We start from the raw sequence: 14,900 nt of genomic DNA, 5'->3' as shown, positions 1-14,900 counted from the left end.
CCATATAATATTTAATAATCTCAAAGTAAAAAAAGACATCACACAATGGACTTTATTATTGTTATAGTTTTATTTTATAGGCAATATAGATATAGATATTGACTACTCGGGATTTTAAATAGTGCTTAAAATATTTTTTTCTTAATTGCTCCTGGCATATCTATCTTTTTGCATCGACTTCCACAGCTGCCCTATTTTTTTTCCTTTTCTTTCTAGTTAAGAGCTAGAAGTTTATGCCACAGAAGTTTTCCTTTTGAATTTTTCTAACAACCTCTCTGCCATGTACTGAGTTCTATCAACCAAAATTCAGTGTTGAAGTCCTACGCAAATGTGATGTTATTTGGAGATGGGGACTCTGGAGGTAATTAGGTTTAGGTGAAGTCATCATGTTTGGCCCCTCATGATGAGATTAGTGCCCTTATAAGAAGAGACACTGGAGAGTTGGCTTCCTTTCTTCTGCTACCACGTGAGAACACAGTGAGAAGATAGCCATCTGCCAGTTAAGAATAGAGCCTTCACCAGGGAAGCCAATCAACCTATACCTTAAATGTTGTACTTCTCAGCCTTCAGCACTATAAGAATTAAACTCCTGTTGTCTAAGCCACCCAGTCTATGGTATTTTGTTATGGCAGCTCCAGCTATTTAATACACTTTTTATCATAGCATATGTTAGGTATGGATTTGCCTGTATGATTTGTGGAGAAAAAAAATCATATCTATACTGTATATTTAAAGTATTTATTGTTATAGTGAATATTGTATTTCAGAACTCCTGGGAACTACTATACTAAGGGAAAATATTTAGATATATAGATCAACTGATCTATTTTTTTTTAATTTGACTTTCTGTACCATTTTCATAAAGAGTATAAACTGACTGAATATCAGTTAAAAGTCCTAAAATACTATAAGCCTATTTCATATTTTTCTCTTTAATTTTTTGCTATATATACACAACTATGTATATGTGTAGGTATTTTAACAGATTTATAAGAGATATTAAAATTCTTTTGAATTTTAGACTTTAAGTATGTGTACTTCGCAGTGTGTTTCTTTTTTTTTTTTTGCTGTACGCGGGCCTCTCACTGCTGTGGCCTCTCCCGTTGCGGAGCACAAGCTCCAGACACACAGGCTCCGCGGCCATGGCTCGCGGGCCCAGCCGCTCCGCGGCATGTGGGATCTTCCGGGATCGGGGCACGAACCCGTGTCCCCTGCATCGGCAGGCGGACTCTCAACCACTGCGCCACCAGGGAAGCCCCGTAGTGTGTTTCTTTTAATGTTATCTCCATTTTAGAATCGAGTAGTCAGTTACAACAATTTCACACCCATCATTTCATACCCTAGAAATAATCATTCTAAAATCATTTAATACAATGCGTGGAATGTCGCAATCTCTATATAAAATGTTAGCCATTTTTGCTATTATTATTATTATTAACATTATTAATGATTTGATTTTTATTATTGAAACAACCGATTGTAAAGTATAGAAATTTCTCTTTTCACCTCAAGGGAAGAATTTATATGAACTATATCTCATTAAGCTTTATAGTTGCTATTTATTTAAAAGTTCTTATTTTGAGCTTTAACGCTTTTTCAAATTACTAAAGACAGTCAGCCATTTAAAAGTCTTCTCATTGTTATTCTCAGACAAAATCTCAATACTATTTTAATTTTCTTCTTTAATCTGTTAAGCAGATTAGTACATTAAATGAAAATGTAGAAATAAAAGGAAGGAGATACATGCTTTGTAATTCTATTTTCAAATCCTTTTTTCAAAATATTCCATGACAGGGCACAGTACTATTGAAATTATATGAACCATATAAAATCAGTGTAAACAAATACTTCATCAACCAAAATATCAAAGTCTAACTGCAGTCATTTAATTATGCACATTTCATTACTCTTAGGAGTTCCTGGCTTAGCTAAGCCAAAGAACAATATGCCTCTATATCCAGAGGGATAATGGCTCCTTCTGGTCTAGTTCAAAATTATTAATTTAGTAATAAAAATGTTTTTCTTGCAGCTGCTTGGACTGATCTGCAATTTATCACACAATAGTAGCAATATATTTTTAAACACATTAAAATTTATTTTCTGTAGTAAAATATATGTAAAACAGAAACATAGAAGAGTTCTAGCTAAGACACTCAACATTCTAAATAACTATTTTAACTTATTTTTGAGACTATGAATTGATCACGTGTTGTGTCACGTCTGTTGAAATTAAAAAGATTTCAAATTCTTTTGGAAACATGAAGCTCCAGTGTTCTCCCGATGCTCCTGGGTTACTATTTTAATGAAGAAAATTTACTGACCAGTTGTCTTCCTAGGTCATTATTTTCTCTCAGTTCTAACACTTTACAATGAGTGTTTGTATCTGTTATTATAATTTCTCACCACATATTTGCTTCTGATCCGTGTTTAATCCTGAATATCTCCTCATCTAATCTACTTAATTTGTGCTTTTTGAACAAGTTTATTATGTTATTTTCTTCTTCTTCTTAACTACTTCAGTAACAAATCATCTCAGATTTCCTACTACCTTTGGTACTGAATTAATTTATTTATTGAGTCTAAATATGCATTCTTTGCTTATTTTATAAGTAACATTCTTTTCTAATTTTCAATTTCCTTGCCAAAATGTTTTAGATATGAACTTGATATTCAACATCCAGATCTTAACTTACTGTCTGTATGCCTTCGCTTTTTATATGTTTTGCTATATTTCCTTTGGAAATTTCACTTATTTATTTGGCTTCAGTTATTGATTTTGTGTGATGATTCCAAAATCGATTCAGGGAAGGTGACCCTGCTTGGCAGTGGTTCATGTGCAAAATACTGGAAAATTCTCATTGCAAGCCCAATATTAGGCAGAAGTGTGAAATATACTCTAAAACATTAATTTAAACTTTGGCTGTGTGAATATACAGATAGCAACAAAATAATTGAAGGAAATAGTTCTCTATTAGTCAGAGTTCATTATGAGACCTGTTCTTAGTTCTGGACATCACATTTTAAAAACATTAGAGTGTGATGAACAGAAATAGATGAGAATAACAAGAATAATAAACATTTTATAACCATGTCATATGAAGAAAAGTTGAAAAAAATTTGGTTCATGTGGCTGAATAATATCAGGGCATGAAAATAGGTATCTTCATGTATTTGATAGAATGAGCTTTCATTTAAAACAGTAGTGTTTAAGTGTTTTTCCATTCTGTTTTTCATTTTAGTAGTACAAACTTCTACTTCAGTCTTCTGATTTTTCTTTCTATGCTGGTTTATCTATTTCTACTGATCATCAGTCTTACTTCCTTCCAAGGTCAGCTTTACTTTTAAAGGAGACTCCTGGATCTTCATTTTTTAAGAAATCCTCTCTCCATACAGTTCTGGGTTAGAGTGTGCCATAAAAGGCATTCAGGTAATGTATAGAAGGTGGAAGAGAAAAAGCCATATTTCTCCACATGCAGATTCAGGCAGGTATGTGGACAATGGAAACTTCAAGTAACTTCTAAGTGAGCCCTTAAAAGCAATTGGCTTCACTGCTGTAGACTGAGACAGTTGATGGGAGACTTCTGGAGGTTCTTGAGGAACTCAGTGTCTTTGCATAGTACTTTTCAGAAGATTTCACACTGAACAGAAGGTTGAGATCATTAGCAGAAAGTTCCCTGACCTTCACTTCCACGGCCCTTTCAAAGACCATTTAGGTCTCAAATTCCCTATACAAAATCGGTCTTACTTAGAACACAGAGTGGCTTGCTTTCCTAATTCAACAATGTCTTAAACATATACCCACAAATAGCAAGTTTAAACTCCATATTTTGATAGGCATGTTTCTGCACACCTAATTTCTGAACAACTACCTGGGCATTTTTTCTAAAAATTCATTGAATTAATTTCACCTCTTCTAAATATGTGTTGTAAATTCCCTTTACTTGTACTTTACTCACAATAGTTCACTTGGCTAGAATCTCTGGTATCTAATTGTAAATAACCCCTCAGTTTCCAGGTAAGTGCATCCATGCCTAAGAAATATTTAAAAATGACATTCTCTCCTTCATTTAAATTCTTAATATGCCTTTCCTTAGGATTATATTATGTCACCATAAATTTTCTTATGCAGTTAATTATATTTTATGGCTTGTCTTCACAACTATATTGCAACTTTTGTGACAGAGAACAATTCTTTCCACTGAGATTCATTTTGTCCCAACAAATTATCAGCCCCTATCAGAAATTAATATATTAATTAATTTCTTCAGTTCTCATAGATATTTAGAATTGTGATTCTCAGTACTCCAGAATTCAGTCATTCAACGAGACTACCCATGGTCTTTTTCTAACTTTCTTTCCAATCATATTTCCTATCATTGTTTTCCCTGCTCACACAATTCCAGCCACACTGATCTTCTTGCTGTTTTTTTAAAATTATTTTTATTTTTATTTTATTTTTTTGCTTTATAACAAATTTAATCAGTTATACATATACATATGTTCCCATATCCCCTCTCTTTTGCGTCTCCCTCCCGCCCTCCCTATCCCACCCCTTCAGGTGGTCACAAAGCGCCGAGTTGATCTCCCTGTGCCATGCAGCTGCTTCCCACTAGCTATCTACCTTACGTTTGGTAGTGTATATATGTCCATGCCGCTCTTTGACTACAACAAGCATAATATCACCAGATGACCTTTGTGCTGTTCTTTCTTCCTTCTGCTGGAAACACTCTTCTACCAAATATTTATATCTTTTCTCTGCCTCATTCAGCTTTCTGCTCAAACATCACTTCCACAGAAATCTCATATCTTCATATTCTACTGAAAGTGACCTGGCCTTCAAAACTCTCTATTTCCTCACACTGTTTTATATCCTGTAGAGTACTTTAATTCCCACCTTTATACCATATATTTTTTGTTAAGTGTTGTTATTGCCTACTTCCACCATTAATGTGGTAGCATTTGTTTAACTTTCTATGACCTGGAAACCTAGAAAGATGTCTGTACATAGCATTCATTGTTGAAGGGAGTAATGGTTGCTGATTGTTATGTACCAGGAGCTGTAGAAGGTGGCCTGGGGATACAATGGTGACCAAAATAGGCATAAGTTGCCCTTACAGTCAAGATGAATATGTTGGAGCAAAGAAATTATAACCATGAATGATAATTATATGTATGGCAAATACTACTAAGGAAAATTATAGGATGCTACAGGAGAGTGATACAGGGAAAGTCTCTTTAAATATGTGATGCAAAAACTGAGTTGTAAAGGATGAAGCAGATACTAGTCAAGTGAAGATTTAAAGAATACTCATGACATAGGTAAGTGCATGTACCAATGATCTGAGGTGGGGAGTTGCTTTGTTCTGTTTAAGGAAATTCAAGTGTGATGGGATGGTGGGAAAGGCAAAGAAGAGGTGGAGACAATGAGCTTGAAGTTTTGGCAGAACAAAATTTTGCAGGGTTAAGAAGACTTTGTTATAGATTTGTGTTTTTATTTTAAAATAATGGTATAACATTGAAAGTTTTTGAGCAAGTAAGAGCCAATATTTAATTTTGACTGATCACCAGATTGGCATTAGAAGAAATCAAGAAGAAAGAATGAGAATAAGGTTAGTATTTCATTAGAGGTCTACATGGATATTTACACACACAGTGAGTGAGTGAGAAAGAAAAAGAGAAAATGAGGTAACTTTAGCTTCTGCCATTTTGTTTGATGGCAATGCTTATCACTACTGGTGCTGGTGATGCACCAGTTAAGTATATAGTATATATCAGACATTGCTCTACATGTTAAACAAACTTTTGGAATTTAATCCTTTCACAACTCCTGCAAGGTATATTATATCCATTCTAAAAATGGCAAAGCTAAGGTTTAGGAAGTTAAATAATCTACTCAGAAATAATAGATTGAACATTCTAGAGTGGGGATTTAAGCCTGGTACTATCTTACCACAAATTTCAAGCTCTATCTAATATACTAATAAATTTACATTTTACTCAGTATATCAAATTGGATTTCTGATATCCAGGATATTTCAAAACATGGATTACTTGAGACAAATGGACACTATAAACCTGAAACATAGATGAGACTAAAGAATTCCATGAATATTTTGCTCCTCAGTTTTTTCATTCCCCTGTTCACTTCATCCTCACTTTCTGCTTAGTGCTACCAGCATTGCTTGGAACATTCCACAGTGTTTGTGCTAGAGGCAGAAGCAGTGGCAATAAGACTAATTAGAGTTTGTTATGTTCAACCAGCAGCTTTGAAAAGCAGGCATTTCTGAGCTGGAGAATAACGCCTTCCAGACTCAGGATAAGAGCAGTGACCCTTCCAGAGTCAAGACTGTAAAATCTCCTGTACATGGTTCACTTGTCCTTCATAGCCATTAAAGCAATGCCAGAAAAAAATGAACAAACTTTATTTATGTGGTTTCTGTTTATGGTTTTGATATACCTGACATTTCTCATGGTTTCTAGCCAGCAGCATGGTTTTTAAAAAATCTTTACCAATAACCCTTCTAATAAGGCATAAATTAGAGTTTGCTTTGGTAGAACAAATGGAATTTAAATGTCTTTGCTTTTCTACATCGTCAAAATAAAGTTCACTTCATCCATATTTTGCTCAGGACTACTATGTGATAAATTAGTAATAAAATTTGCTTTGAATATTCTTTTTTTTCCTTTCATTCATTAGTTTGTGTTAGTCCTTTGAGTATCTCATATACATACATGGTGTGAGTAATGATTTTAAGTCAGTATATAAATGTGTCACACTGAAAATTAGCCAAATTTGATTTTCAGAATTTCTTTGTAAATTGATAAGAAGCGAAGTTTCTGGGTTAGTACAATGAGTGGCTCGGAGGACAACTACCACCAATGCTTAATCCTCACAAGCAGTAAGGAAGTACGTGGAGGCCTGCATAGAAAGGAATTTCCTCTTGTCCAGTTTTTGTGTATGATTTTCTTTACTTGTTTTGTCACTAAATTAGACTGACAACTCTTCAAAGGCAGTTTTGATTTGTCTTCTAATTCACAAATGGTAAAATTGTGAGTTTTTTGTGAATTGGTAAAATTCTAGTCTATTGTCTAAGATTGGAAGTTGATTTGAGTGGAGGAGTTTTTAAAAATTGGCAATTTAAAAATTGCCTTTAATTTTTTTAGTGTTGTACACAAAGAGGATATTCAGATTATACCAGATAAACTGATAGAGATGTATAATAAATAGTGATATTTTAACAAGTAATTATTCACTCATGTAATTGCAGTTTCACTATATAGAACTTTGTAATTGTTAGAATTCTAGAAAATAACCACAATGAAATGTGCATTTATCACAGTTTTGAAGACTAATTAAGCATAATCACAGAGGATCCATGAAAATTATAAGCTTTTTAAGGGATCATTCTAGGCACAGTCCATTTCTTCTATTCAGATGCTCTTCAAATATGTTTCCATTTTAGGCTTTCATATTCCAATCAAAGACAGTTTATTTTAAGAAATGCATCCTTCTGCTTTGTTGTTGTTGATAATGGTGAAGAAGATAATATTCATCTACTTGAAAAACATTCCATTCATTGTAAGAATTCTTTCATTTTCATACTCTAATTTTATTTTCATTTCTTCTACTGAGCTACTCCTAAAACACAAAGATTCAGCACACAGCTGTATTATAAATTCACACCACACACACGTGCACAAAATCTACTATTAAAATTATTAAAAAGTATTAGTTATTTTTTATTGTGGCAGATTTAAATTTTTATAGAGTTGCTATATGTCTTGAATTGATTCTGCAGCAACAATATAACTAACAAAATTCCAAGAAGGAACAATAGTGTTAAAAAATATCCTATAAACCCACATCTAAAGGATTTTCATAGTAACTCATAAGTAGTTCCTTAGTGTTTATTTCAATCATTTAATATATAGAATGACCTTCTGTGATAAATAATATTTCTACTTCACCACCAGAGAAGTCTCAATATTTCTACTTTATTAAAATAGTTCAAAAAGGGCTTCCTAGGTCATGTCAGAAGAAGGAAAAACCAGACATTTTTAGCTACAGTATCCTTTCATTTTTCAAAGCACAGTTCTTCAACAATGAAATCAATAATTTGCTATTGTTCTGATTTTTTAAATGCCTGTGAAAAAGTCTGATTTTGTATGTGTATGAAAGTGTCACTTTATTACAAAAATCTGCACATGATGAACCAATCTTATAAAGTATTTATACTTATTTGCTGAGGTAATGAATCACATAACATGGAACTAATTTTTTTTTTTTTTATGCTTCGCTTTTTGATTTTTCTCTCAGTGTCATTTCTGTTAAGGACTATACTTGTGCTTAAAGATCTTTAATAGTATTTTTTTTAAAGAGGAATAAAAGGAAGAGGGATCGATTACAGTTCACAAGAAATATGCTAAATCAATCCTTGCCTAAGGGGAAGCCCAGTTTGCCCTTTGTACACAGGGCTGTATAGAGATGCGGCAGATCATTTCCTTAAAAAAAATACTTTCAGAAATGTATTGTACAACTAAACACAATTCAAGGGAAAAATAACTTCTAATAGAGTATCAGATGTTCCTCCCAGACTCCAAGTTACTCTAATGTATTAAAATTTCTGCACAGAGCTAGACTGCATGTTCCATAAGTTCCACAAACGTCATCTTACTTGTTCACTGCTGTACTCTTAGTTCTTAGGATAGCACCTTACTCATGGTAGACACATGATAAATGATGTTTGAAAGAAAGAGTAAATAATAGTTTTACATATTAATAATTTGAAATACTATCAAAAATTTACCAACTTAAATGAAATTCTTTGAATATTAATAATTTAAAGTGATGTATATTATCTCTATTCTGTGATAATTAAAAATATTTATATGGTACCTACATTTACTTTTCATACCTCTTTATTAAAATGTATGTACAAATAAATAAATGCATACAGGATGTACCATGATCTTTAGAGTTCATTAGTTTTTTTTTATCAGCTATTTCAAACCTGTTTAACAGGTAACATTATTCCACCTACTGTGTATATATATTTTTAAATTAAGTTTTCACTGGACCTATTTCATATTCAAGGTCTATATTTAATATTTCTAATAAAAGCTATACATATTTAAATTTAGTTTTCATTGAAGTTCACTATGCTATCCAGGAATAAATATTAAACCTGGTGGTTTAACAGAAAAGGCACATACTACAAAGAATTAATAGTAGGCCAAATGTATCCTATTGTTGTATATGATTTCAGATTATATAAAATAACACATCATCATAAAAAATTGCTGGATAATAGCACATTATTGACCGGAGATGTATTAATACTTCTTTTGTTACCCAAACGTTATTGACCGGAGACTTATCAATACTTTTTTTAGAGAGTGATACAATTAACATCACCTTGTGAAGTTGTTAGAGCTTAAAATTGATCAAGCATTCATTATACAACTTATGATTGTCATTATCATTCACATTTTGCTTCTTTAGGTATTTGTTCCAATCTTATGTGTATTATAAACGTAAGATTTTCAAAAATGACGCATTGTGAAATTTTGAGTAGAATTTTGAGAAGAATTTTTCAGTGAATTTTATGCAGATACTCTCTCTGATTGTCCGAGCAACATATATACTAGTGTCTCAGAAGATGATAGATCTTCAGAATATAGTTCTGATTCAGACGATGTTAATATTAGACCAACAAAAGGACAAAAAACTTAGTGATTGATTCTGATAGGGAAAATGAAAATGAAACTCACGGTGCTGGAGAATTTTCTTTTGCTTCTATAGAAGAGTGGATTCAGGACAACATTTCACAAAAATTAGAAGACTGTACAGGTGTGTGAGGTGTAACTATTGAATGTAATAACCCACAAAGTGTTAGTGAAATAACAGAATTAAATTTTTTGGCTGGCCAAAATAAAAATCGCCAGCCACAGGCATTAATTTCTGGAAAAATCCCCTGGTCAATAATGATATAGTAAGCAGAAACTGGCAAAGGTTTGATAAACTAAATTCAGATCCTGTTCTAAGTAAATTCAATAAATGGTATACTTAGGTGGTGGGCTTTATTCCAATAAGTATTTATAATTATTCTTATTGTATTTTTTATATAAGACAATCTTTACTTGAACCACATAAAAATATATTTTAGTTTTGTTAGAGTTATATAATTTATAATTAGTAAAAGACTTTCTGGAAAACAATGAAGATTAAACATATTTTAAACAAAATGGACTATTTCATCAATACGAAATCTAAGTAGATTTATTTAAGACTGATATTATTCAAACCAGATATACTACTCTAAGCATTTGTTAAAGACAATTTTCATTTTACTTGGTTCTAGAGTTAAAGGAACATGAAGAGATTTGCAAATATATGGATAAAGATGGAATTCAGTTTCTTCTCCAGTTCTATTTGAAAGGAGAATAACCTAATTATCAATTTATTAAATAGTGTTTCTGTTTTTACTTCTGGTGTATGGATAAGAATAAATAAAGATAACGAAGTGATGAAGAGACAGGATAACAGGAAATGTAGAAAAAATACATTCTTTTAAAAAATGTATTGCAGTTGAACTAGAAGAAAATTGATGAAGTTAAAATTAGAGTTTATTATATGTAGTCATTGATTAAGACATATATGCATACATTTACATATACAAGTAGACATCTTTATCAGCATTGACTGCATATATTAATCAGAAGAAAGACTGTATTTTAAGTAGCAAACTCTGTAATAACCCTAGTTTATGTGGTTTCAAAAATTGATATTTTCCACGTATGTATACTTGTATTATGTTCATTATCATATTAACTTTTATATCATAGAAATTTACAAATTTGACACAGAACTAGAAAAAGCATAAAGAAAATATAGAAAACATTTAGGATATCATCTTCATTAGTTAGGTTTGCCTTGTCATATGCGCTAACAGATGTCATTTGAGGATGCAATAATGTACTTTATCTTTGGACTAAGAATGTGGCAGGTTGTATATTCTTAGCTTTTCAGAAAGATTATAGCAAAAGATGTCATTAAATATTAAAAATTTGAAAATTGCAAGTGCTGTCAAAGACTCTAAAGCTTGGTTCGTAGGTGGCCAACGATGTGGTATACATTTGAACAGCCTGCTTCAATAGGTGAAAAGCCTTTAGTGATTTGTGATGGTTTAGTTGTCAGTAGATTGAAACATCACTTGGCATAGGAAAGAACATTATTTTACTAGAGCATTTAGAATAAAATATGGACAGTTTGATGAACTCACTTGAAATCCATCATAGTAAACTGACACTTACTTTTCACTTTTAAAATCATAAAATGCCCTGCCTTATTTCATTTCAAGAAGGCAGAAATGTGAGTAATGTATTCCAGCTTAGTACAAATAAAACTTGGCAATAACCATAACTTAAGCTAAACAACACCAAGATCTATAAGTTTCTAATAGTAAATTCATCCTTTGGGGGCCAAGGCCATAGAGATGGGAATCAATGAAGCTTCAGGTTCCAGGCCAAAATAAAAGAAATTTTCTGAAAGATCAACAGATGAAAAACTTACTAACTCCAAGATTCAGTTTAGGTGAACAGTATAATATAGGTCAACCATCAACTCTTCATTCAATGGTATTCCTCTATATCAAAGATTAGTAGAAAATAGATGTATCCTATTGGCCAAAAAACCAAAACCGCTATAGTAATTTAGAGTTCCCTTTATTTACTTTAAAAAGCCAATATAACTTATATCAGAATTAGATTTTGAAACATACATAATTCTCTGCAAATATTAGTTTTTGTTGTTTTAACCCAAAGCTACGACTAAGATTTTGTAAAAATAGGATATTATATATATTATATTCTTAACATTAACCATTGTGACCTAAATTTTTAATTAATAATGTCTTACAATGTGTGACATTCCTTGAAGTTTATTTTTTAAACTATTGTGAAAGGATAGATTGAGATGTCAGGAACAAAGTGGTCAAATTCTTGGCATGGACACTGTGGAAGTAACTCCAACCAGATGGATAAACTAGATATTTTCTCAAGCCCTTCTTTAAAACATGACCTGAAAGTCTAGGCTGCTGTAATTTTGGCCAACAATCCCATACTTTTAACTAGCTTCAAAATTTTCTGTGATCACCTGATTGCTGAAGACATTTGAGATTTTCAGTACCTCTAGGGCAAAGAAAGAAGGTAAAGTACAGAAAAAAAATTGCATTGAAAATTATGACTTAGTTTAAACTATGTTTAATGAAACTGTGTGTCTTTGAACAATTCACTGGAGAGCCCTCTCATTCAATGTAAAATGTTGAAGTTTGTTTCAGACCATACTGATCCCTTGTGGTCTTTTGCAGCCTTATGATTTTCCAAATACCTCGTTAAATCTGAAATTCCATGAAATGTAAATGAATTTCTAGATAATACAGATAAGTGCCATTTTTATCATTAAGTATTTAAACCTTAATGTATCCACAAGTAGAACATTATCTGATAATAGTATGGGATTAGTAAATGATTGTGGAAGAATGAAAAAACATTTTATTTTCTTGTTTCCAAATGTTTTATGTTTTATACAAAGAGTATTATTAATATATAATTCACCTACCAAATGATTCACCAATTTAAAGTGTGAATTCAATTAAATACTTTCTAGTATATTCCCAGAATTGTGCATCCATCACCAGAATCAATTTTAGAACAATTCCATCCCTTCAAAAAGAAACTCCATGCCTATTAACAGTCATTTCCCATCCCCCATGCCAAACTTCTGAGTCTTAAGCAGCCAATTATCTACTTTCTATCTATATTTATTTTCCAGGTACGGACATTACATAGGAATTAAATCAAACAATACGTTGTTTTTTAAGAGTGGCTTCCTTCACTTCGTATAATGTTTTCAAGAATTGTTTATGTTATAGCACATGCCAGTACTTCATTTATTTTTGTTGCCAAATAGTATTGAATTGTATGGATCTACCTCATTTTACTTATCCATTCAAAAGTATATGGAAATTTTGGTTGTTTACACATTAAGACCATTATGAACAATACTGCTATGAACATTCAAACACAAGTTTCTGTGTGGATGTAATATTTTTATTTCTTTTGGGTTTGTAAGGAATGAAATGGCTATATGATAATTCTATGTTAGAGATTCTGAAATCCTTTTTGAGAGCCAGATTGTTTTTCAGATTAGCTGTGCCATTTCCCATTCCCTACAGGAGTGTGTAAGGGTCCCATTTTTCTATATCCTTGCCAATGATTTTTTATTAACTTTCTTATTGGCTATAGCCATCCTAGTGAGAAATGATGTCTTGTGGTTTTGATTTGCATTTCCATAATGCCTAATGAAATTGAGAATATTTTCATGTACTTCTTGAATATTTGTATATCTTCTTTGAAGAAATATCTCTTCAGCTCTTTTGCCCATTTGTAATTGCTATTTTTCTTTATCTTTTTGAGTTGTAAAAGTTTTTTATGTACTCTAGATACAAGTCCCTTATCAACTATAGGATTTTCAAATATTTACTACCATTCTGTGTGTTGTCTTTTCAATTTCTTAATGGTATTCTTTGAGGACAAAAGTTTTTCATTTTGACAATGTCCAGCTTATCTTTTTTTTTGTTTTTTTTGTTTTTTTGTTTTTTTTTGTTTTTTTTTGCTGTACGCGGGCCTCTCACTGTTGTGGCCTCTCCCATTGCGGAGCACAGGCTCCGGACGCACAGGCTCAGTGGCCATGGCTCATGGGCCCAGCCGCTCCGCTGCATGTGGGATCTTCCTGGACCGGGGCACGAACCCGTGACACCTGCATCGGCAGGCGGACTCTCAACCACTGCGCCACCAGGGAAGCCCCCAGCTTATCTTTTTCTTTTGTTGTTTGTGATCTTTTATCATCTTTTTAGCCAAATACTGCATAATAATTACTCTCTTGACAGCAGTGTATATATATATACATATATATATATATATATAATTTTAATACACACATGTGTATACAAGATTTTTAACATGATGCAGTCAATAAAACTAGATATTTTCTTTAATTATATCCTTAATTTATGTTTATAGTATTCAACATCTTCAGCTATTAATGTACCATGGAGTAAGAAAGTATTAACACAATTTCTGAAATGCCAAGGGCCGAACACAGAATAATGCTAGCTCACAGTTCTTGAGGACACTCCCTGGATTTGGCATAAATAGTTTTACATACGTTAGCACAACATCCCTGTGAAATAAGTAAAATTATTGTTCTTATTTTACAGATGAGAAAACCAAGACACAACAAGATTAAATGTCTTGCTCAAAGTCACCCAGCTAATGAATTGTAGACCTTGAATTTTGAATCTAGAACACAAGTATGAACTGCTTTGTATCACTGCTCTAGATTATACTCATAAGACTATGGTCATAATATTACTTTACTGAAAAAATGTATTATCCAAAGGTGAAGGTAACTTTTCAAACGTTATTTTTGAAAAAAAGAATGGAGAAAGCAGATATTTGGGCCTTAATTTAAGGATAAAAAAATATGGAAAGATGCAATAAATGTCAAATATGAACCAAATATGTGAAGTGCAGGGCTAATTGAAAACATTATTATATTTTTATCAACACACCTAAGTTTATTTCTAAACTTGGAAGAATAGGTGTCCCTTCTACTATTCAAGACTAATTCTTCCACTTGTCTTTTAAACTCAACCATCCTTTAGCATTATGATTATTTTTTCTATTAAATGACTTTTGCCTAAGTTGTCATGTCTTTCTTTGTATTGTCACATTCTAACCAACATGTTATTTTCTCTCTTCACTTCTCTATCTCCATCCACTCTACAGCACTTTTCAGGTCACTGTAATCATTAACAATGAGAAAAGGCTGAAAGGAG

General features: G+C 32.2%; 1 protein-coding gene across 2 annotated transcripts in view; it reads left to right on the top strand.

Annotated features, from left to right (window-relative positions):
- KLHL1 (kelch like family member 1) overlaps positions 1–14,900 on the top strand; it is a 402,508-nt gene that overhangs the window by 194,156 nt on the left and 193,452 nt on the right. The gene's annotated exons all lie outside the window — the stretch shown is intronic.

This window comes from Mesoplodon densirostris, chromosome 17, assembly GCF_025265405.1.
Source record: "Mesoplodon densirostris isolate mMesDen1 chromosome 17, mMesDen1 primary haplotype, whole genome shotgun sequence".
Classification (NCBI taxonomy): domain Eukaryota; kingdom Metazoa; phylum Chordata; class Mammalia; order Artiodactyla; family Ziphiidae; genus Mesoplodon; species Mesoplodon densirostris.
Note: the sequence above shows the minus strand (reverse complement) of the source record. Positions and strands in the feature narration are given on the sequence as shown.